The sequence below is a fragment of the Adiantum capillus-veneris genome, chromosome 10 (genome assembly GCF_014529385.1).
Source record: "Adiantum capillus-veneris isolate H3 chromosome 10, ASM1452938v2, whole genome shotgun sequence".
Lineage (NCBI taxonomy): Eukaryota > Viridiplantae > Streptophyta > Polypodiopsida > Polypodiales > Pteridaceae > Adiantum > Adiantum capillus-veneris.
Window position 1 is genome coordinate 87,615,568 of NC_140940.1, and position 23,720 is coordinate 87,639,287.

Below are 23,720 nucleotides of genomic sequence, written 5' to 3' on the forward strand. Positions count from 1 at the left end.
AGTCCACTAGACTTTTTTTTTTTTTTGGGAGTCTTATTATTTGGAGGCATGTAAAGTACTTGGTAGCGCATAGGAATCTTCTTCATTCTCTTTCTATATCAAATGGTACAGAGCCTCTGTTTCATTTCTATCTCATATGGTGTTAATGCATTCAAGGTTTTTGTATCTGAATCATACCGGGTTCTTTTTCCTCCGGTGAGTGTGGCTCTAGCTAGCTTGTGGCAAGACGAGGCAGTATGATCCCCACCCTTCAAGAAGTGGCTGATTGTAATTGAATCTGGCTTCAAAGAGGATTTCTACCATCTCCCTGAGCTAAGGTTTAGAGGCTGCTCTATCGGCCAGCTCCTTTTCTGGGACTTTGAAGGCTTCAACAATGAGTTGAAGAAGCTGAGTAGCGATCTTCATGAGCTAGAAAATCTCAATACGCCACTCTCCCATTCTCAGCTTGAAGTTTTGTAGAGCGCGCAACAGATCATCCATCAGGTATTTCTTCAGAGCTTCATCCAACACATGATTCCATGATGTCCATTTAGTTGTACCATTCCCTTAGTTTATCCACTATCTTGATGTAAGTCTGCTGATAAGTCGATTCAATGTATGTAGCTCCTTTGTACCATTCCCTTAGCTCATCCACTATCTTGATGTATGTCTGCTCATTACCCGGTTCAGTGTATGTTGGGTATAGAGTTGGAAAGAATCTAGGGAGCTCAGTTTCTTTAACATGTAAGGCATACATGAGCATCGGAGGATTTGGAACAAATTTGATGTTCATTATGATATGATTCTCCTATTGCATCATCTTTCTGCTACTGGTGGCGTTGTCTTTTAGAAGAAACTTGACTTTGTCATTGAGAACCCCCCTTGATATCTGTAGCTTGACCATCGTTTCCTTAATCTGGATTCTAATATCTTTCATGCATTTATATGTTGTCTTATCGCCCAATAGCATTTCCAGTTGTAGTCCAAGGCTCTTCAGATTAACTATGGATGGGTTCTTTATGTGGGGATTTACCATGACGTCCTCAATTGTAAGTAACCATTTAGGCACCACGTCCAAACCTGGACACAACCAAGATGAGGTGGTAGCTGGTAGACCTGCTGATCATGGTATTTGATTGACTTCTAGTCTTGAACCATTCTACAGGCTCCTACAAACAACATCTAGAACCTCTCAAAATCAATATAGATTGTTTCATCATGGAGAAATTCTTGAATTTGAAGAGCTTTTTGCCTCCTCAGCTTCTTGTTCAACGTTAATAGGGTAGTAGATTTGGTGTGGGTCTGAATCCAAATCTGAGTTTGGGCTAGAATCTACCAAAATGCATTTACCCTTGTTTTGAAGTTGTATAAAACAAGGGTTTGACCAGACTGTCTTTATTCTTTAGATCGAGTCTGCAATTGTTCCTGCTGATGATCTGAGTTTGGGCTAGAATCTACCAAAATGCATTTACCCTTGTTTTGAAGTTGATTCACTGGCTTGTATAAAACAAGGGTTTGACCAGACTGTCCTTATTCTTTAGATCGAGTCTGCTATTGTTCTTGCTGCTGATCTTGATGAGACTGGGTCTGATCCTGATGCTGAGTCTGACTACCAAGTTGACTGTCCTGGCTATATATTTGGCCCAGTGCCCGTGTTTTTCTACTTTCCACTAGTCGTTGAACTTGGAGGGGTTTGATCATCATCATCGTTGTTGTCGTCACTATCATGATTTGCTCCTGTTCCATCCCCCTACTCCTGGTCATCATTCTGAGTCTGGGCTAGAATCTACCAAAATGCATTTACCCTTGTTTTGAAGTTGATTCACTGGCTTGTATAAAACAAGGGTTTGACCAGACCGTCTTTATTCTTTAGATCGAGTCTGCTATTGTTCCTGTTGCTGATTTGCTATTGTTCCTGCTGCTAATCTTGACGAGACTGGGTCTGATCCTGATGCTGAGTCTGACTACCAAGTTGACTGTCCTGGCTATATATTTGGCCCAGTGCCCGTGTTTGTCTGCTTTCCACCAGTCGTTGAACCTAGAGGGGTTTGATCATCATCATCGTTGTCGTCGTCACTATCATGATTTGCTCCTGTTCCATCCCCCTACTCGTGGTCATCATTTTCTTCCTCATCGTCATCCTCATCCTAGTTCTTTATATATTCCATTAGCACTTGGTTTATGAGGGTTGTTGTGTACTGCTCGAATTATCTTCAAGATCAGATTTCGTTGATTCTACTAAATTTTTCAACTCGGACATGTTAAGGGTGAGATTGCCATTATATATATACCAAGGATTGATAGATATATTTCTCTATTATAGCCTGCTTCTTCAGGGTGTTATGATTGGCCAATAATGACTTCAAGGTTGTTCTCTTTTCATCCAGTCTCCCCTAGAGCTCCTCTTTTGCCTCTACTGCTACTCGATTCTCATCCTTTACTTGTTTGTTGTCATTCGTGATTGCTTTAATGTATTTCTTTTGTGAAGCCATTATCCTTGCATCTTTGTTATGCTCGATGGATAGTTCTAGCATTTTTTTCCCGACTTGCTCCCATTCCCTCTTTGCCTTTCTCGACTCGGTTTGGTTTCTTGAAGTTCTATCTGCAAGGTCGTTTACTGCCGAGCTGGGATCTATTTGGTGAGCTTCTATCATCTGTTCCATGGTGTTTATGATGGTGTTCCATACATGCATCATTGTGGATACGCATCTGTCTATGATGGCATTGACATTAGTTGGAGAGGTTTTATGTTGAACAACCTAATGACAGTTGGTGGAGCCTGCGCATCTCCAGCACTCTTATTTTTCTCAACTAAAGGTGGCAGCATAGGCTGATATGTTGAAGCACCCTTACCATATACCTCTACAATAGGCTTAGCTGAAGTCGTCTATGTTTCAACTTTAATTGGTTCAAAAATGCAGCTGTCTTTTGTTTCTTTTCTAGTATCCTGATGTTGTCATTGGTGCCAGCTCCAATTGTGCTAACTTTTGCTTGTGCTCCCGTCCACTTTGCTCCTGTAGTGATGATAACAAGATCAATTCTCTCACCAAGAGTGTCCTATTCTATCTGTTGGCCTTCAATATCCTATCGCCTAGTAACTTGACTGGTGCTAGCCACTTTCCCTCCAGCTTTATCCCAGACTTCCTGTGCATTGAGATGCACTGGGTTACATCTTGCCCAGTATATAAAACTGCCATGCATACCAAACCTTAAAGACATGCTGGTGCTGGGTCCTCATCTTAGCTATTTGTTCAATCAAGCTATTATTCAAAAACATGGCCAAATTAATTTGTGCCTTAGAATCTTAAAGTCGGACCAGTAATGTAAGGACACGGGTCCTACGGGCAAGGCCACCGGAATGACCGAACAATGTGTATGCTAGGGGGAAGCTATAAGATAGCATGGTTGGGTGGAGACTAGCACACAACATTACTCTCGTCCTTTCATTGGCATCCGAGCTATCTCAGGAAAGAGGAAAAGCGGGCCGCATGTGCATGCAACACACTTCTTCTCTCCCATGATCCACAGGCGGGGAAGACGACCCATCGCAACAAAAGGAAAGACATGCATAGAGTTCTATGTGCATCACGGGAGGATAGACAACATGCAACAACTACCCCACGTACGCCCTCCACAACGAGTGGCCAAGGCAAACTTGATCAGCAACTCTACGACATCAAGGCTCCGTTGGAGCCATTGGTTGCACGCGTAGGAAGGCCCTCTAAACCCTTGTATGAAGGAGGGTTGAACTCATCCCATGAGGGTAAGAGGCAAACACCCTACCATTCAAGCTATTGAGCCTTGTTGTATACAACAAGGAAAGATAGCATACTTAAGTTGACAAAGAAAGCCAGAAGGAAAAGAAAGCTATAAACTTCAAGGAAGTAGTTCCACCCTTCCTTTTTACTCCTTAGAGAAAGACAAGTTTTCTTCCAAAATTTCTTTTTTTTTTCAAGGAAGAAGCTTCACAAGCGAACAAAAGCCTTCACAAATAAAACGAGTTTTTGTGAAGAATCAACGAAGATGTTCTTATGAAGAACAAGACATGAAGCGCTACAATTTTTGCAAAGCAAGGATTGCATGCAACACAAAAGTCACAGAGCATACAAAACACAAAGACTTCAAAATTTACAAGGTACAAGTTGACGTTTTCTCTCTCTCTCTCTCTACATTAGTCTCTCTCTCTCTCTCTCTCTCTCTCTCTCTCTCTCTCTCTCTCTCTCTACATTAGTGTGTGTTTACCATGGCCGGCGAGCATATCCCACCTAGACACACTTTTGATTTTGAGCACGCACATCAATATCCGGCCACGACGGGTGCTGCCGATGTTAATGTGCATGACGATGATGATCTAGGAGATCATGGCTTTGTAGATATGGTTGCTTTCAAGACTTTGGAAAATCGCCAAAGCGTACTTGAATGCAACCTCTCTACACTAAATGTAAATGTTACAAACCTTACTGAGCTACTTGTGAAATTTATGAATTCACAGACAGCTCAAGGAGCCCAAGCTGGCACGGATTCAAGGAACCCAAGCTCGTACGACTCAAGGGTTCCATGAGGTAAGTGCTTCAAAAGATGCAAAAGGTAGAAATGCATTACTTAAGAATATCACCATTCCTGAGTTTCACAGTGAAGAGCATGGTCGCAACAAGGATGCAGTCAATACATTCTTACACAAATAGAGTGATATTCATAGGCTAAAACACACCGTAGATATTAAGGCATCTGTGAAAAAAAATCTATCTCTTAAAGGCAAGGCCTATAAGTGGTGGATGACATTTCCAATAGATGCTCGTCCTCAGTCTTGGGCTGCGTTTCAAGCTTCTTTCTCCAAAGAGTTTTTGGACTCCAATGAAGAAGATAAGAATTGGTTAGCATGGGATGCATGCCGCATATCTGGCCTCTCTCTCACTCGATATCTTTCTAAGTATCTAGAAATCATATTAAAATTAGAAGGTCTAGATGAATTCCAAAAGATACGGAGTTTCAATAGGGATCTTGACAAAAACTATCGTCTTCATGTTCAGACCTAGCATCCAAAAACTTTGGAAGAATCCATCACTCATGCCCAAACATATGATGATGACCAAGAGAGGAAGGGAAATGTTCCCTACTCTAAGAACACTTTTGCCAAGAGAAATTTGACTAAGAGCCAATGGTGAGGTAGATCTCCCACACGTTCCAAGAGGAACAAGAGACAATCTACCTCTTCACGTCCTCAAGAGGCTAAGAAGCCTAATCAATCACGAGATACTCCACGCGGGTCTCTCATCACTGCTGATTTTGATCGTGCAAAGAAACACAATTTGTGTTTCAGATGTCTTTTGGACTAGCATAACAAGAAGGATTGTCCACTTTTGCAAGGCAAAGAAAAGGCCATGCACACGGTGCAACGCCTCACATTAGATTCATCTCCTAAATATTGTGTTGTAGAGGTCCTTCATATGGAAGAAAAGCACAAGTATTGTATGCCTGCTTCAATGTGATAGCCCACCTTTGGCCCCCATGAGTTAATTCGCATGCATGGCACTATTAACAGACAACGTGTTCGTATTTTAGTGGATGATGGTGCAACTCATAACTTCCTGAGCTATAAGCTAGTCAAGAAATTTAAGCTTACCTAGAATCCCTGCTCCCACAAGTATGTGGTAGAACAGATGTCTGGAAATGATAAACAAGTATGGGACACGGTAGTTCAAGGGGTTGAGCTTATTGTTCAAGATCATACGATGACCCTTCACTTTCAAGTTATGAACATGGACCATGTTGATGTAGTTTTAGGGCGGGAATGGCTACATGGTTTAGGAAACGCATGGCACACTAATTATGAACACAACTCCTTATCCTTTATGGCCAATGGTAAACATGTGCTTTTGCTTTGTGAGAAAAATATACCATGTGCACCTCTTATATGTACAGCAGAGCTTTCTATTTTACAGAAAGCAGATTTAATTGATGAAGTCTTTTTGTGCTACTGCTTGTCTCCAAGTCTTGTGAATTCTCAAGAACAAAGTGTTGTGGATTCTAGTTATGGTATGCAAAGTGCAATGAATTTTAATGAAAAGCAAAGTGCTAACAATTGTAAAGAGAAGATACAACAAGTGAAGGATTTTCTCCAAGACCATTTTGATATGCTTCGAGTTGCTCGACAGAATGTTAAGCAAGCTCAAGATCGATATAAGAAGTACGCAGATGAGCATCACTGTCTTGTTACTTTTCAAGAAGGTGACAATGTTTTCTTGAAGGTTTTGGAGCATTTAGAAAGTCTGAAGACGGGAAAAGTTGCTAAACTTTCACCATGATATTGTGGACCGTTTACCGTTCTCAAACGTATAGGTCAAGTGGCATATAAGTTAGCTCTTCCCGAGCACTCGCGAGTTCATCCTGTTTTTCATGTTAGCCGCTCACAAAAACAGCTAGGATACAATGATAATGTCATTGACAGAGGTGTGTTACTTGACCTTATTGAATTGCCAAGCATCCCTCATGAACCCAAAAATATTTTGGATTATCATGAGCTTTGCACCAGACATCATGTGAGACAACAAGTGTTGGTAAAATGGCTAGATAGACCTGAAGAAGGTTCTACATGGGAGAATGTCTCCGTACTTAAGAAACGTTTTTCTACGTTTGTTTTCAAGGACGAAAATGATTCTCCAAGGGGGGGTAATGTAAGGACACCGGTCCTACAGGCAAGGCCATTGGCACGGCCGGACAATGTGTATGCTAGGATGAGGCTATAAAATAGCATGGTTGGGTGGAGACTAGCACACGGCATTACTCTCGTCCTTTCAAGTAACACCCCAAATAATTTTTCAACAACATAGGTAGGATTATTCTTGGCTAATGATCTCTGCAATGAATTTGTACATTGGTCCATACTGCAAAGCGGCCAGTGGAACTCCTTGAGCTCCCCTCTTCCTTTTTTTGGTAGCCTCAACATCCTCCTTTAGATGCTTGCTAACTTCTTCAAATGAACAGGGTTTGGCCTTAACATTATATGGCAGCTCAGCATATAGACAAGATCTGCTGCTACTGTGGCTTGGACTTCTTTGCCTTTGATTTTTTTTTTTTTACCACTATGAAGATCAAAGGTGTTGACTGCCTGCTGGATGGTTCTTGCATCAAATTGAGTTGCCTCCAATACCACTTCCAGATCTAGAGCTTCAAAAGTGTTTGTTCATTGAGATGGAAGACATATTTGCCTATGTTGTTGTGGGGTATTGAACGGACCTGTTGAACCTACTCCACATGTTCCTCCACCTCTTCTAAAGCCCGATTCATACTTTCTTGCATCTGTTCTGACAGTTTCTTGGTCTTCCCCATGTTTGAGTCCTCTAAATAATCCTACGAGGAAGATGGCCCACCTGTGGTTTTGGAGAAAGAAACACATGAAATTCGTAGAGTGTCAGGTTTAGACGTGAAAGCTATGGAGGTAGAAGGAGAAGGCACAATCGAGGGGTTGTGTAGAAGGTGAGGGCATAGAAATCTCTACAGGTTGAGGAGCAAGCCGCATGATTTCCTAAGGGTACGAAATTGTGAATTGCAAAAACTTGAAATTCCTATTCTATAGGTAAGAGTTTTGTATGTCTCTTCATTTGGGGTCAAGTGTAGGATCACACACTCTTTGCATACTTATTCTTATACGCGCCATGAATGCCCCACGCTCATGCTCTTGTGCCGTCGATTTCCACGTGATAGCCATGCATTGATCTAGCCACCTACTCATTACTTGAGAGATTCTGCCCTTGATTACTTGTTGCTTGTGACGTAAGAATCTCAGATTGCACTGGTTGTATATGTATTTGAGTTTAAACTAGAATTAACTCCCAAATAGTCCACTACTTCCAACAAACCCTAGCCTCCTTCCTCAATTGGTCTCATATGAAACAAGTCAAGTGGTTCTTTTTCTCTAAATGGGTTTCTAGTACTAGTGTGTTGGATCTCATCTGACTTGGCATAATACAATTTGATCCCATTATAGACTCCAAGCAATCGTAATCCTGATAAGTCTCGTAATCGTACTTTGCCATTAGAGAATACCCTGGAGAAATCCATAACAATAAAGGTAATTCTTATTTTATGTCCAAAGACCTTGATCTTGAGATCTTCTAGCATCCCAATAGGTTTAACAATAGACCCATTGGCCATCTTCACTACTATGGTTGTGGTCGCAAGGTGAGGTCTTCCCATACTTTCCCATCAATTTTTAGTCACAATGCTAACCCCAGCGCCACCATCAAGGATTCCCTTCACAGTTAATACCTTAGTAGTGATTGGTATGGTCGCATTGGATTCATCACCCTCAAATTATTGTCCCAACTTGTTAACAGGTATTTCTAAAACAAGGTTCTCATCTAGGTTGGGTTGTGGATCTAAGTGTTCCTCCTTTATACGGATGTACTACCCTGGATGACTGAGTCAGACAATGTGGATTGGGTCCACCTAGCAGCAACCATAGACACTTGGGGAAATAGGGGGACGACTTAGGTAACACATGAGGGGGATGAAATGCAACCACTCGTACCCTTAAATATGCTAGAAGCAATGCATGTAGCTTTTGACAAGACTCATCCTAATATAACGAAGAAAACATACAAGTGGGTCCCTAAAGCTTCTTTAGCGACCATAGCTAGTGCTAAAAAACAAAATCCTTGTAAGAAATGTCCCACTTGCTCCAAGAAATGTAAGAAAATGTGGCATTGGATTCCTAAACGACTATTGGAAGCCCAAGGCTACTATCGAGGAAATGATCAAATCTGGGTGCCAAAACGTAGATTATGTTCTTACTTGTCTCCTGACCCATGTGAGCCCAACCCTGTAGCTCCAAAATGAATCAACGATCGCGGAAATAAAAAAATCGCAGAATGCTACACACTCGCTCCAGAGCTAGTTTGGGTACCGAAGAAAGAACGATTTGTTCCACCTAGCTCAGGAAGGGGGGAGTCCCATGAAGCTTCTAGCTCCTCATGTAATTCATCCATAGAGGTAGAAGCTTCTCCACATCCTCCACCTACAATAGTGGACCTCCATGAGCTATAAAGGAATCCACACCTCCCAGTGTTCAAGAATCACCTGATGAACCACTTCAAGTTCGATCCTGGGAGAGTACCTTACCACCCTTGCAACTCGATGAAGCACCTAAGGTAATGGAAAACTAATGGCAAAAATCCTCATCTAGTACCAACTGGAACAATTGGTTTCAAAGGGCGACGAGTACATTTCAAACGGTATGATCTACACAAGGAAGGGGGGAGTGTTTGCTGATAGTCATCATTCACTCACTCCCCTCTCAACCTTCCTCCCTGACCTCTCAATCTTCCGATCTTAGGGAATGTATATGTTAAAGCCTTATACTCACAAAAAACAAAAATAATAAACAGCAAGAGCAATTAGCAAACGAGTATGCACAACAAAAGTCAAAACATTGACCCAGACCTACACATTCACATCCGGTACATTGAAATGGAAACCTATGTCATCAAACACCTTTGATCCTCAGCACTAAAGTGATGGCGGGTAGGTAAGATTAGTACGATAGGAGTGTTTCTATTTTAGAGTTGAGTGATTACCAAAGTTCTTTTTTCCCACTGATGTGCCTCCTAGAGGTATTCTTGTGTTTCATAGTGTGTATAGGAACATGTTGCTGTGGTTAGGATTTGGACCTTCATGGAATCTTTCTCTCATTCACACTTCAAATCAAGCACGGCCATCAACACAAACAGGTGTTTCTTGTCCATTAGCATTGCCCCTTATCTTTTTTGCATCCATGTTTGTCTGCTTTGATTGTGATTGGTAACATAATATTCATTGCATTTGCTTAGTATCAAACATTAAATTCAATGTAATTTTTTGTCATAATCACTTGTCTAGGTTTAAAAATCAAGCAATCCAACTAAGCTAGTTTGACCAAGCTAGGTGTTACAGATCTTCTCTTAATACCATGGGGAATGCCTTCCTAATAATCAATGGTTACTTAGGTTCTTAATCCAATTTAGGCAGCATTGTGTGAAATGTACTAGGGATTTCTAGTGAGCTTAGTCCCTATTGACCTTTAGCTTAAGTATTATAAAGGGAGTTTACTAGTGTTAAGCCTGGGGAGGGTAACAATGTTATATGACCCCCCAAAGTTACAAAATTAAAATGCTGAAAACGAACAAACAAAAAATCAAAGTGCCACAATGTAAAATCTTAAGCTGGAAGAGAAATCTCAGCTTGATTTGGTACTTCACTCACATGTATCGCCTATGGTACTAGAGCCCTACAGGTTCCCAGTGTGGGCGCTTTTCCTTGAAAAGCAAAAAACCCAAGGCATACAATTTTGATAAGCACACATATCAAAATTGAATCACTGTGAAAAGACTTTGGGGGGTCAAAGAAAAAGTAATCAGTCAGGCGATGATTTCATGAGAAATTCCTTTTATCATAGCTTAACTACAAGGTCTTCTAGGTATAGCCTCTAGTCAGCCCTTGAGCATGAAATACTTGGCTCTCGCGATTAAACAACTTAATTGACCAGAGAAAATTAAGAAGCTTACCCATGGTATTAATAGTCGATCTCTAGTACCTTTCGACCGTTAAATTAGCAACCCTAGACCTGTTTAATTTTTACCTTTACATCTGTTTATGCATTTGATTATATTGCAATGTAATGTTTATTGCTGACAAATGGTTTAAAATTCTGTTACCAATCAATTTGTCTGCCTAAAACTGCATATGCTTTTTAATTGTATATGAGAATGCAATTACTATGCCAATGTTGTTTGATTTTGCAGTGACTGAAGAAGGCTAAGGACATTCATCTCAAATGCTCTTCCACCTCGACGAACGCGCTGCAACTCAATAGCTTTCGAGGACGGAATCTACATCAAGAAGGGGGGCATGTTAACCCTCATGGCTCACGGACACCCTATCACCTACGACGGACGTTGTATTATTTACTTGGTAGAGTCAGGTACTGGGCTTGTCGGACCAATAGGAACAGGGTAAGGGTGATCGCCGAGGATGAGAGGCGCACTCTAACTGGGACATTCAAGGGATTAGTTGGCTAAGCATGGGCGCCCAAGTGTGAATGGGGTGAGCTCATATAAAAGTCAACTAAACCTAAAATTCACTCATTCTCTCATTTGTGCAATTGAAGAGTGCTCTTGCTCCATCTCCATCTTCTTCTTCTTCATCTCCTTGTGTGTGTATGTATGTGTGTGTGTGTGTGTGTGTGTGTGTGTGTGTGTGTGTGTGTGTGTGTGTGTGTGTGTGTGTGTGTGTGTGTGTGTGTGTGTGTGAGAGAGAGAGAGAGAGAGAGAGAGAGAGAGAGAGAGAGAGTGCGATCGAGCATTGCGGCGGCACGACGGTGGTGAGGCGGTTGAGCGCGGCATAGCGGCGTCTCCCTCTTCTTCGCAGCTAGGAATCCTCCACGACAGGAAGCGTAGAGCGGTGAGTGACACACCATCGCCATCTTTGAGCTGACTAGTTTAGGCTTGTTGTGTGCTTGGAGCCATTTGTGGCTCGCACACGGTGTATCGACAAGTTCCTTGCATTGACACATGCGACATACGCGCACATCTTGAGATGTGAAAAAGGTACCTGGATCGCCATCCATGTTTGGTCATGTTTTGAGGTGAGACTTGGTAGGCATGTTCTTATAGCCTATCCTAGCATACTGGTGACACTTGGTGGGCATGTTCTTATAGCCTATCCTAACACACTGGTGGAATATTTTCAAATTTAGATCTATTTTCCTAAGTTTACCATAATTCTGAGTTTATGGCCTAGTTTTTCTAATTTTGACCACACTGGACATTTGATTCCTATTTTGATTGATCCCTTTGGCTAGTGAATGATGACTTTTGCTGATCTGATGCTTTTAGAGATTGGATTTCACCACGGGCCCCGAGTCTACCTATCTGTCAATTTTCACTTCAATCTGAGTTTGGCTGACCTTCTTTGTAGGGCTAACAAGATTCGTAATTTTTGTAAGCATTTCTGGCTTCTTTTTGGAGCTTTTAGTCATACCATAAGTTTACTTTCACCCTTTAAATATTTGCTTCTTGAAAAACCCTAATTAGCACTTTAACTCTCTGAAGTTTTCCATCTCTTGAAACTTAGATATCTTTGCATAGTTTTCTTGAGCACTTGATGACATTTACTTATGTGCACACTATGGACATTAAATTTGCCAAATCTTCCCTTGGGGTACATGGATCGTGATCCATGTTTTGGGCCCAAATTCTACCAAACTAGAGGGGAAGTATCTAGACAATTCTGCTAAGTTGTTGGTCATAAAGTTTTGGTTTTGGATCAAATTTTTCTTGCATGGGTCAATATGACCATTTGCAAACTGAAATCTCAAGATTTTGGATTTTTGGGCCTATAGAAGTCCATTTTGACTAAAATTTGAAGGGTAGCTTCCCCATGTTGTGCTCTAATTGTAGGTGAAATTTGGCATGATTCTGGCATGGTTGGGGACATGGATCATGATCCATGTTTGATAACATTTCACAACTATAATCGCACAACATGAAAACTTTTCTGATTTTGAAGTGGGAGAACATGGACCCCTAATCCCAATTTTGATTGGATGGTTGGATAGCCCATGGCTTGGGGAGTTCACTGGTACAAACTTTTGATATTTGGACTTTAGTTGCCCCTCCTAAAGACCTCTGACATTTTTCTATAAATCCAACCTTAATTTGATTTTACAATTGATATGGTGTTTTTAATGTAGTATTGGCTACATACATTTGTCAAGGGGTTGTAGACGCACATACCTTTAGAATCTCGTGCCTTTTGGTGGCACAAACTGCCAATAGTAAGCAAAAATATGATAACAACTCTATGTCACAATAGAAGCTCTCTCTCTCTCTCTCTCTCTCTCTCTCTCTCTCTCTCTCTCTCTCTCTCTAGTTTTGGCTCTGGCTCTAGCTCTAGCAAGTGGAATGAGGTTGGAATTGCCCTAATTTGCCTATATGTGCCAGACTTAATCGGGTTCCCAAGTACATACTTACCTTTCTTGCCTTGATTGCCCATGGCATATCACTTGTGGCTCAAACCACTTGTCATTTGGACTTTCGATCACTGATTGCCCTCAATTTTGCAAATTTGGTCCGTTGTAAGTTGCCCAAAAATTTGGCTTGATCCAAATCCTTCCAAGTTTGACATGATTGAAGCTCTTTCTTTGTATATCTGTGCAATGTGCATGGGCGCGAACAACCTTAGTTGATAGGCCATCTCATTGATTAGCCTAAGAATTTGGAAAGGACCATAGTACCTTTTTGCTAACTTAGCATAGTACTATGCTAACTTAGCATAGTACTTTTGGTATCCCGTAGGATTCTTGCCCGTCGTGTGCCTTAATCGAGCCTTGGGAAATTTTAATAAGACCCAATCATTTTCTTTAAAGGCTTGGGCTCTTTTGTGCTTGTCAGAGGAGCCTTTTGCCTTTGCTCTAGGATAGAGATAGCATCCTTAATCTTTTGGAAAGATTCTTGTAGGTCTCGACTATACTCATCTACAACGAAGATCTTCCCGTGTACCTTAAGTAGCAAGGGAATTTTTTATCTTCCCTCAATTACGTCAAAAGGTGCTTTTCTCGTGGAAGTATGTACAATGTTATTGTAGGCATACTCCACTAAGGGTAAGTACTTCTCCCATTGGGATCTTTGATCTACTTCCGTTACATAGGCTTTTAGTAGATCGAGAATTGTTAGGTTAGCTATTTCACTTTGGCCATCCGTTTGCGGGTGATAGGCCAGAGAGAAGTTTAGCCTTGTTCCTAAATTCTCAAAAGAGACCCTTCCAGAAATTACTAGTCATTCTAGGATCTCTATCCGACACTATGGACATTGGCAAGCCATGGTACTTGAAGATTTGTGAAATGAAGAGGGTTGCCATTTGATGGGCTTTGATAGTCTTTTTGACAGGTATAATATGAGCTTGTTTACTGAACCTTTCTATTATCGTACAAATTCCCGTATTCCCATGAATAGACTTAGGCAATCCAAAGATAAAATCCATGGATATGCTCTCCCATGGTGAATTAGGGATTGGAAAAGGTGGAAGCAATCCAAGTTGCTTCCCTCTATCAAACTTTTTCTTTTGGCATACCACACATTTAGAAACATACTCTTGTATGTTTGCTTTCATGGTAGGCCAATAGAAATATGTTTCAATCCCTTTTAGGGTAGACTGAATCCCTCTATGCCCCGCATAAGGAGGAGCATGAGATTCATACATTACTTTCTCACGTAGTGAGCTAGTAACGCATAGTCTATTGCCATAGAGAAGATAACCATCTTGTAAAGTAAATGGTCATAGAAGATAGATCATTATGAGTTGCTATGGAAACTGCATTCACTCTCGGCCGTCTTGAGAGTGTATTGGCTACTTGATTATGCTTGCCAGCAATGTGAGCAATATGAAAATGGAATTGCGAAAGAAAATTTGCCACCTCATTTGTTTGTCGGAGAGCTTGGTCTACGTCATGAAGTACTTAAAACTTTGGTGATCCATTCGCAGAATGAAAGGAGTCCCCAATAAATAGTGCTTCCATGAGTCTAAGGCATGTAGAACTGCAAGGAGTTCCTTTTCATATATGCCTAGAGCTTGCTCAACAGGGTCGAGCCTCCGACTTCCATAGCCTATGGCGTGCCCTTCTTGAAGCAAAACAGCTCCAAGGCAATCACCACAAGCATCACATTGGACCTCAAATGGCTTTGAGAGATCCGGTAGTGTAAGCACAGGTTGAGAGATAAGCTTTTCTTTAAGCTTTTTGAAAGCATTGTTCTCCTTGGCAGACCATGTGTACCTAACGTTTTTCTTTGTTAGGTCATGTAGTGGTCCTGCTATTAGTGAGAACTTTTCTATGAAGCATCTATAGTATGCGCACATACCTATAAAGCTTCTTAACTCATGAAGATTCCTTGGTTTAGTCCATCCTTTGATTACCTCTAACTTTGATGGATCCATTTGGATGCCATCTTGAGAGATAATGTGACCTAAATACTGAATCTCTTGTAAGAAAAATTCATTTTTCTTTCGATTAACATAAAGTTTATTCTCTCTTAGAACTTGAAAATTACCTGGAAGTGTCGCTTGTGTTCGTCTAATGAATTAATTAGAGTAGATGATGATATCATCAAAGAACACTCCAGTAAAGGTTCGGTGAGGCCTGAATAGCTTCTCCATCAAGCGGTTGAATGTGGCTGGCATTGGTCAAGCCAAAACGCATGACAATGTATTCATAAAGACCAAACGTAGTGCGAAATGTGGTCTTTACAATGTCTTGATCAACTATCTTTATTTGATGATAGCCACTTTTTAGGTCAATCCTACTGAAGTAGGTGGAGCCTTGTAGTTTATCAAATAGGTCTTCTACCCGTGGAATGGGAAACTTATTTTTGATAGTGATCCTATTTAGTGGTCTATAGTCGACACACATACGATATGTGTCATCTTTGTTTTGCACTAGTAACACAGGAGAACAAAATGGAGATGAGCTAGGCCTAACCATGCCCTTCTCAACCAACTCATGCACTTGCCGCATAATCTCCTCTTGTTGAGCTTGAGAAACTCTATAAGAAGGTTTATTAGGCGGTGAACTTCCTGGAAGAAGTTCAATTGCATGGTCATCATTGCCTTGTTTAGGAGGTAGCTCACAAGGGATGTCGTCAATAAAGACATCTTGAAACCCCTTGAGAAAATTGGATAACTCTAATTCCTTTTGATTGTGTATATTTTCTTTTGCTAAAACATTAGGTTCCTTTTGAGAATATTTAACAAAAATCATGTACACGGAAATAGAGCTCTTTATTGACTTGTTGAAAGCTTGTGTATGTACAATGGGTATAGTGTTACCCATTTACTTAGCATCTATATACATATCTTTTTCCCTGAACTTAAAGGAGATTCTCCTTTTAGGGAATTTAACATCGGTAGCCATGCGATCAAACCATGGTGCCCCTAGGATTACATCCTCATGCTTGAGAGGAGAGATAAAGAAGTCCTCTTTGTCCACATAGCTTTGGACATGGAGCCTCAATTTCCCGATTAAGGGAGTGACTGAAGCTATGCCCATCTCATAGGTTTGTATGCCTAGCTTGGTGGCCAACTCTATAGATATAGAATTATGAGTAGAACTGGGGTCAAAGAGAATAAAAGAATCATGTTCTCTCACCTTTCCCAAAGCATGGCATAGAGGAGATCCTTTGTGGTGAGTTTCCTTCTCTTGGATTTATACCAAGGTAGCTCCTCTAAGAGGATCATGGTGGTTGTTGTTTTGGGGACAAGCGCAATACACATGCCCTTGTTCACCGCACTTGAAACGCTTGAATACCATTTTTTGCAAGGAATAGAAGAGAGGGTTGTTCAACACCCAAACAGCACCGGCTCCTGTCAAGCTTCTAATAGCTCAATAGTGGTTAAGCCGTAGGCAAGCCCCGTAGGACTCCACTATTAAGACCATAGCTCTCGATGGTGATGCCCCGTTAACTGCACAAAGGCAGGTGCACTGCAAGGCTAAAAAATCCCTATTCTACTTACTCACATGCAATTAATAGTACCAACCATGTATAGCTAGCTTGAGGACCTCCCTTCTTGATCAAGAAAAGAGAAACCTTGTGCTCTGATACCAATGTAACATTTAATGGCCTAGTAACTTGTGTGTAGCGGAATATAACATGAACATAGTGAGCGTTTCATTAGAATAGATTCCTAATGAGATTAACAAGAGTGCTTGGGTGGAGAGAGCAACAAAAAGCATAACACCTAGTTAGATAGTATGAACAACACTTCAAAAGAGAGATAAATTAAGAAATTGACAACAATTGAGGACCGGATTTTCATGGAGCCGGTCCCCCCTCCAAAAGGCTTTGTATTATGGTTTCTCCCATCAAGAGAGACATTTTACAATACAATTTCTTGTGTTCCTTCAATACTAGCTAGTGCAATGAAGATGGAAACTTCATGCACTACGCAAAACACTTATCAAACACAACATCAATTCCCACACGGTCTCAGACCCAAGACCTCACACACCTTCGATGATGGTGAGAGCTAGCGGGGTATGAGAGTAGATTGAGAGGAAGGAGTATTCTTACGAGAAAGATGTACATCTCCTCACATAATCACTCATAGTAGCATAGCTTAGCTTAGTAATTAGCATGGTAGAGGAGATAAGCATGCATTGAAGCTTAGCTCTTGGTTGGATTTGCATCACAAAGCCAAGACTTGTTGGTGTAGGCCTTCCTTCTCACAAGCTTGGAGTAGGTGATAAGCTTTCCACTAAAGCTTGAGAAGGAGAGAGAGTCGTCTTTTCTTCACACATGAGATTGTGTGAGTGTGTGTGTGATAATGCCTTGCAAAAATCAGCCCCCTCTCTCTCTTGGTCAACCCCTCTTGCTTTTTGCTCTTGCTAGCATCCTATTGGACCTCCCCAGGCTTAGCCAATGGTAATTAAGCAACATAAGTGATAGCCTTCTAACATGTGTCCCCCTTTCCTCTTTTGTGAGAGCTTTAGGTAATTATTTAATCCAACTAAACTCTCATTGGACCCCTTTGCCTCTTGGCCAATAGGAATCAGGCAAGCCATTTGGCTGTTGAATGCTCATTGGTCCCCTTGGGAGACTGTCCAATAGTCTTCTAGAGAGCTTAATTCTTATTGGTTCTTTTATTAAGTGTTTTTAAATAAATTAAACTGGATTTACTCTAGCCTAATTCTCATTGGTCCACCTCCAAGGCCATCCAATAGGAATTGGGTACACCTTGTGGGCATCTGGGCTAGGGAGCTGACATGTGTCCCTCATTCCCTTTGTGTAAAGGGAGCTTGTGTGTGTGTGTGTGTGTGTGTGTGTGTGTGTGTGTGTGTGTGTGTGTGTTTTTCTCTCTCATCCCCTACTTGCAAGGCTCGCCCTCTATTATGTAGGGATGGATGAGGACTTTTGTGACACACACTAAGCATCCAATTTCCCTAGTGTTTGGCCTTTGGACACAACCTTTGAATTTTGGAACCTTAGCATTTTGGAATTCTTAATGGGCTGAACCTTAGGGTCTTTCAAGCCCATTGTTGCACATTGCTCTTTTGCAGATGGCCCCCCCTTTGGATCCCTATTTTCCCTCCTTTGGATCCCTACTGTGGCCGGTCTGCTAGCTTAACCAATATTCTAGCTTTTTCTCCCCTGGCACTTCCCCATATTAAATGATCAGTTTAACATGAGAAAATCATTTAGGAGAATAAGATATTGATTATTATGACAGGTGTTGTCTTGGAAATCATAACACCTTGGTTAGATTTTGCATGGAAACTTCTTAAACTAGTAGTTAACGATGACCAACACAGTCTATCATGTCCAAAAGTGATTGGAATCAACTTTGGAAGTTTTATACACTATCCCTTGGTAGATTGAGAACTTCTTTCCTTGAAAGTACAACTGTGAAGAGGCCAAACCATAACCCTCAACACTCATGGATTAATTTGGCATTAGCTGGGTTATACCCCTAAAAATACCACTCCCATAAGCACAATCAATGTTATAAATTAAACTAGAGATCCTCTCAAGTTGGACTTTTATTCACAAATCGAACTTGAAATAATCATATCTCCCCATTAAAAAAAGAGAAAGATTCCCAACGCCCCAAAGAAGTTAGTCATACCAGATTTTCTTTAGTGTTCAAACAAGAGATTGCCTGCTTAGAGGCTTTCTTAGTCTATTCATGTCGTCCTATATTAGTTCCTTGATAGCAAGGTCATGCCTATTTGCTACCTACAGAAAACATCATTTGTGTTGGCTGCACCTTGTGGATAGAGCCAATGATGTAAAATGCCCGTCGTTGTAGTCATATACAACGATCACAAGCAATTATACAAGCCGCATTCTTCCTACATGATGTAGTTGATATTATAGCACAAGCGTGAATAATGATTTGGGGAAAAAAATCCAACCGTACTGGCATTCCATGCATGCATATTCAAAAAATAGATTTATAAGCCCTTGGATTCAATGATGGTCTCAACAGTTTGAGCCAATGCCATACGTTCCTTACACGATTTGTACAGGTATGGATACATCATGGTTTGACATTACCAAATGTAAAATGTGAGCTTATATCCATATATTGCCAATTCACCAAACTTGTGTGCCATTATCCTTGATCCTAAGTCAATGGATAGTACTTTGGCATGGAAAAGAAGCCTTGCTTTGCTTTAAGTTTGTCAAAGCAGTTCACTTTGCACAATCGAGAACTTTTTTTCCAAATGAAAGGTTAAAAAGAAAAAAACAAAACGAACTTGAATCGTCTAACCTTGTCGTCCCTCTGAGAGCAGTTGCCTTGGCTTGAAATTGGATCATAGCCATGTACGCTGATAAATTTAGAGCTGTCGGATGTGCACTGCATGGTCTCGTGGCTTGGTTCATACTGACCTCTAGTATTTTAAAAAATCAGATAGACATGTTGCCAAGTTTCCCCAAGTTTGTATGCTAATAGCATATTCCAAACTTTGGACGCTTTTATGAAAGATACCCTAAAAGAAGCCTTGCTTCGCATAAGTTCATCGGAAAGATGAGACATCACGGAGCCCGAGTGCTCTTAGCTAACATGGGCTCCGATTGATCCACAAATGTCAAGGAAAAATAAAACCAATCGTGTCAAGATTTCATAGAGAGACCGACCTTGTCGAATCATATGTCTTATGGAGAATCTTGAGATTGCTCGATAGTGAAAGAGATAGCTCAAGAAACTTAGCTATCAAATTTCATCTTAATTGCCAAACGTTGCTTGATTGAAGCAATATTTTCTTGCCAAATTGGCATTGTAGAAAAGTTTGCAAGAGGAATAAGTTCATAATTTGAAACTTAAATTTAACATACTTATCGACTCATTGCCCTTGGCATCAGAAGTCGTAGCACCACATGGTGTGATTTGCTCATGCAGGATGGATCACATAAGTAGAAGCCTTGCCTCCACATGCAAAATCGTGTCTTAAGTCTTTCTTGCAATGAGTACTGATTATCAAGCTCAGAAAAACTTGCCTAGGAGCCTTACCCTAGCAAAAAGTGAAACCCCAAATTTCAAGGTAGGTAGAGAAATATTTCTGCCTGCTTCGTGAACAACAAAGAGTCGTGATGCCAAACATCTCGCATATCTCATCAAGGCTATCATTGGGCCTTACCTTTGCATCATCATAGCCTTGTCATGCTTCAACTTTGGTCAGTTCTGCTCAAATTATTAAAATGCAAAAGTGAAATCTATAATTTGAATGTACTTATCGGCCCTTTTTGAATGTACGAACTCTACCCTCCTTAACAGCTACACTGACATAAATTCAGGCTCGACAAGCCCTTGCATCTCCTTGTACTTATGATCTTGTGAAACCTAAGGGTTTCAAAACTCGTAGAACAGCTTTGGCTTGCATAGGCACACAAATGGTGCCACTTTTTGCAAACTTATTGGCAGCAATCAAAAAATAAAAATATGGATAAAGTGTATTTGATGGGATTTGGCTTGAATCTATTGCTGGGTTGATCCATTAGATTGACAGCCCTTTGCATGTCCATGGTTCTCTAGGACCACCACCATGCCTTGCATGGATTTTGTAGGAGTTCTGTACTTGCTCGCAACCTTGTCGATTGCTGTAAAAGGCTACATAAAGATGCCTTGCTTTCCCTTTAACGGTCCAAGGTTGCTCATCAGCTAGAAGCCCTAAACCGGAGGTTAACCCTATAAGGTGGTCACCAATCCGCTTAATTTTTGAATCATGACCCCGAAGATTGGTTCATAATTATAGTTGTTGACTTTTGATTGTCTGCCTTGCACAATTCCCAAGTCATCAAATTGTCTTACGTAGAAAAGCTTCTGCAGAGCATACCCCATGATTCTCCACTACCACCATGGGTTTTGGGATTTCTTGATGACCATGTTCCTTCTTGAGCGACGATGGGGTGAGTTGAGTGCGAGTGTAGGGCTGACTCCACAACCCCTCAATATGCTCCATATAAAGACCCCTAGGGTTGCCCCTTGGGAACCCGAATCTAAAGAAAGGGAAAAAAAAAACATGACACATGCCTTGCAACGATGGCGCAATCTGCAATGCAGAACGAACAAGCGATAGAAAAAGAGAAGGATGTGTTGCTCCAAACCGACCGTCTCATTGACAAATTTTCCCCCCCAGCCTCGCGAGCATGCTAGCAATACTTGTAGCGTGAACGGTTAAAGGGGACTTCCACCTCGGTTGTATACAAGGGGTAGTGCCCGCACTCGCCCTGCCGAAACTCCTCTGTCGAACCCGCCTTGGGAAAGTTCATGAGAGAGAGAGAGAGAGAGAGAGAGAGAGAGAGAGAGAGAGAGAGAGAGAGAGAGAGAGAGAGAGAGTCCATGCTTCCATGATTCTTGGAGATGGAGAAAGAGATCGAGAGAGAGATCATGTCGAGAGAGGCCATGCTTTGATACCAATCTAAGAGATTGGGAACTGACGCATGCTAATCTCCACCCATGCATGCCATATATAGGCCCTTGGCCTGCCAAATATAGCCCCATGAATCGCATGAGTGTCCCGGCCCTTGGCCTACTATCCAGGCCTACCTTAGTGACACCTTAAGAGCAGGGTTGCACAAGGGGTGACTAGGGGGGAAGTTATCTAGTATTTGAAAATTTGAGGAAAATGAGCCACCAATATCAAATGTGAAAGTCCCTTAGCACCCTAAAAAGGGATGGTACTAAGTCATAATTCAAGAAAAAGTTCCCTCTCCTCATTCATAAGATGTTTCTTAGTTTTGAGAAACATGGAGTAAAAATAGCAAAAATTAGCTCGATTTTCTTATAAAAAACTCATGAAAAGGAACTGTTTATAGTTCTGAAAATGAGGTTTGTGAAGCTTGTCAATTTCAATTTTTTTCTTAGGACAAGCATGTGAGCAATAATGAGCTAGAGTAAGTGCATTTGGACATATGGGTTCCTACAAAGACTGCATCTATGGGTGGATGGAAGTTATGTCACCTTTGTTGATGATCGTATAAGGAGTTGGAATTTTTTTTTCTCAAACACTGTAAGTTTCCTCCAATCACAAGCCAAACGAATTGCCATTGTACTCTCTTTGCAGTCTATGCTACGAAAGAAAGGTAGAGGTGCAACCTCCATGTCTCCTTGCCCCTGCTAGCTAGCTTGTGTGTGAATGAGCTCTGATGCAGCGTTGAGGATGAGCAAACACATTGTTGAAGGTAGTGTTAGCCACCACAGGTAGAATAGTTTTTGTACAAATTATATAAATATAGTAATCACTTGTCATTGTGTACAAATTACACACGCACACGCACACGCACACGCACACGCACACATATATATTTATATTATATATTTACATATAATAATTACTTGTTATTGTGGACACGGTATATATTTAAGACATTGGACAAGTGTAGAGGACACTTGGCAAGGCGCATGAAAAGAGTAGGCTAGGGGGAATCAAATATTAGTATTAGCGACGATGCTAATGGCGCTTGTACGCTAATTGAACTGTAGGAGAGATGGCGAACATGTTCGAGAGGATCGGGGAGAAGCTGCACAAGGACGGCCATCGCAAGGACGAGCCCCAGCCCCACGTGGGCTATGGCGGCTCTGCCTTGACTCATGCAGGCGGCCTTCCTCCTGCTGCTCCTCAAGAGCATGAGGGCATCCTGCAGAAGACGAAGAATAAAATCAAGGGCGGCATGGACAAGATGAAGACCAAGGCTCAAGGTGGAACCAACACTAGGCAGTAAGCTCTGGCAGGGAAGGTAAGAGCTCTCTCTCTCTCTCTCTCTCTCTCTCTCTCTCTCTCTCTCTCTGCATTTCCTTCATTGTGGGTTCTTCTTTGTTGCAGAAGAATGTGGACATTCTGTGTCCCCTTTTCCCTGAGGGAACATATGGTTACCAAAGGAGAGGGAGGCGATATCTTTCTGTTTGTGTACCTATTCATCTCTCCCCCCCAAAATATACTGTATTAATGAAAACATTCTTTATTATTTTCATAATCAACTAAGGGTGCGCATGTGTGTGTGTGTGTGTGATATCATCCTCTAAGGTCAAGTATGGCATGCTCTATTTAGAGTTGATGATCCGACTCCGTGCTTGTGGATTGTGGATCTATTGTGAGAGAGAGAGAGAGAGAGAGAGAGAGAGAGAGAGAGATGGAAAATTGCATATATTTGACCTATGGGACCAAATGAATCATGTCACATGCTCTATTTTGAGTTGATGATTCACTCCACTTGTGGATTATGGATCTATGAGAGAGAGAGAGAGAGAGAGAGAGAGAGGATATTTCGATCATGTACATATATATTAGAGGATTTTCTTGTTTTTTTTTAAAACCGTGTGAATCATTTTGTAGCATATGTACACAATTTTTCTATATGCCTTCTCTTGCCCTTCTCCCCAAGAGGTGGTCATAGCTTGACCACAAACTGATTCTTGTTGAGAAAATAAACCGGTGCTTCTCCATCCCTTAATGAGGCAATCAATCGTGCTCGTAAGTCTTCTCCGACAATCTACAGGTTGCTTCCGTTAAGTTGAAAACTTGAATTATGTGAGTGGTAGAGATGTGCCTACTATATGATCCTTCTTGAGAAAAAATAGTGTTGCTTTTTCTGTAAATCTCGATGAGACGGGCAACAGTCCTTGTAAGTTTTAACTTTTAACTCCTGCGATGTCTACAACAACGAGACAACGATGTCTACAACAACAGGACACCAACTTACCTTGCTTCGTCTTAG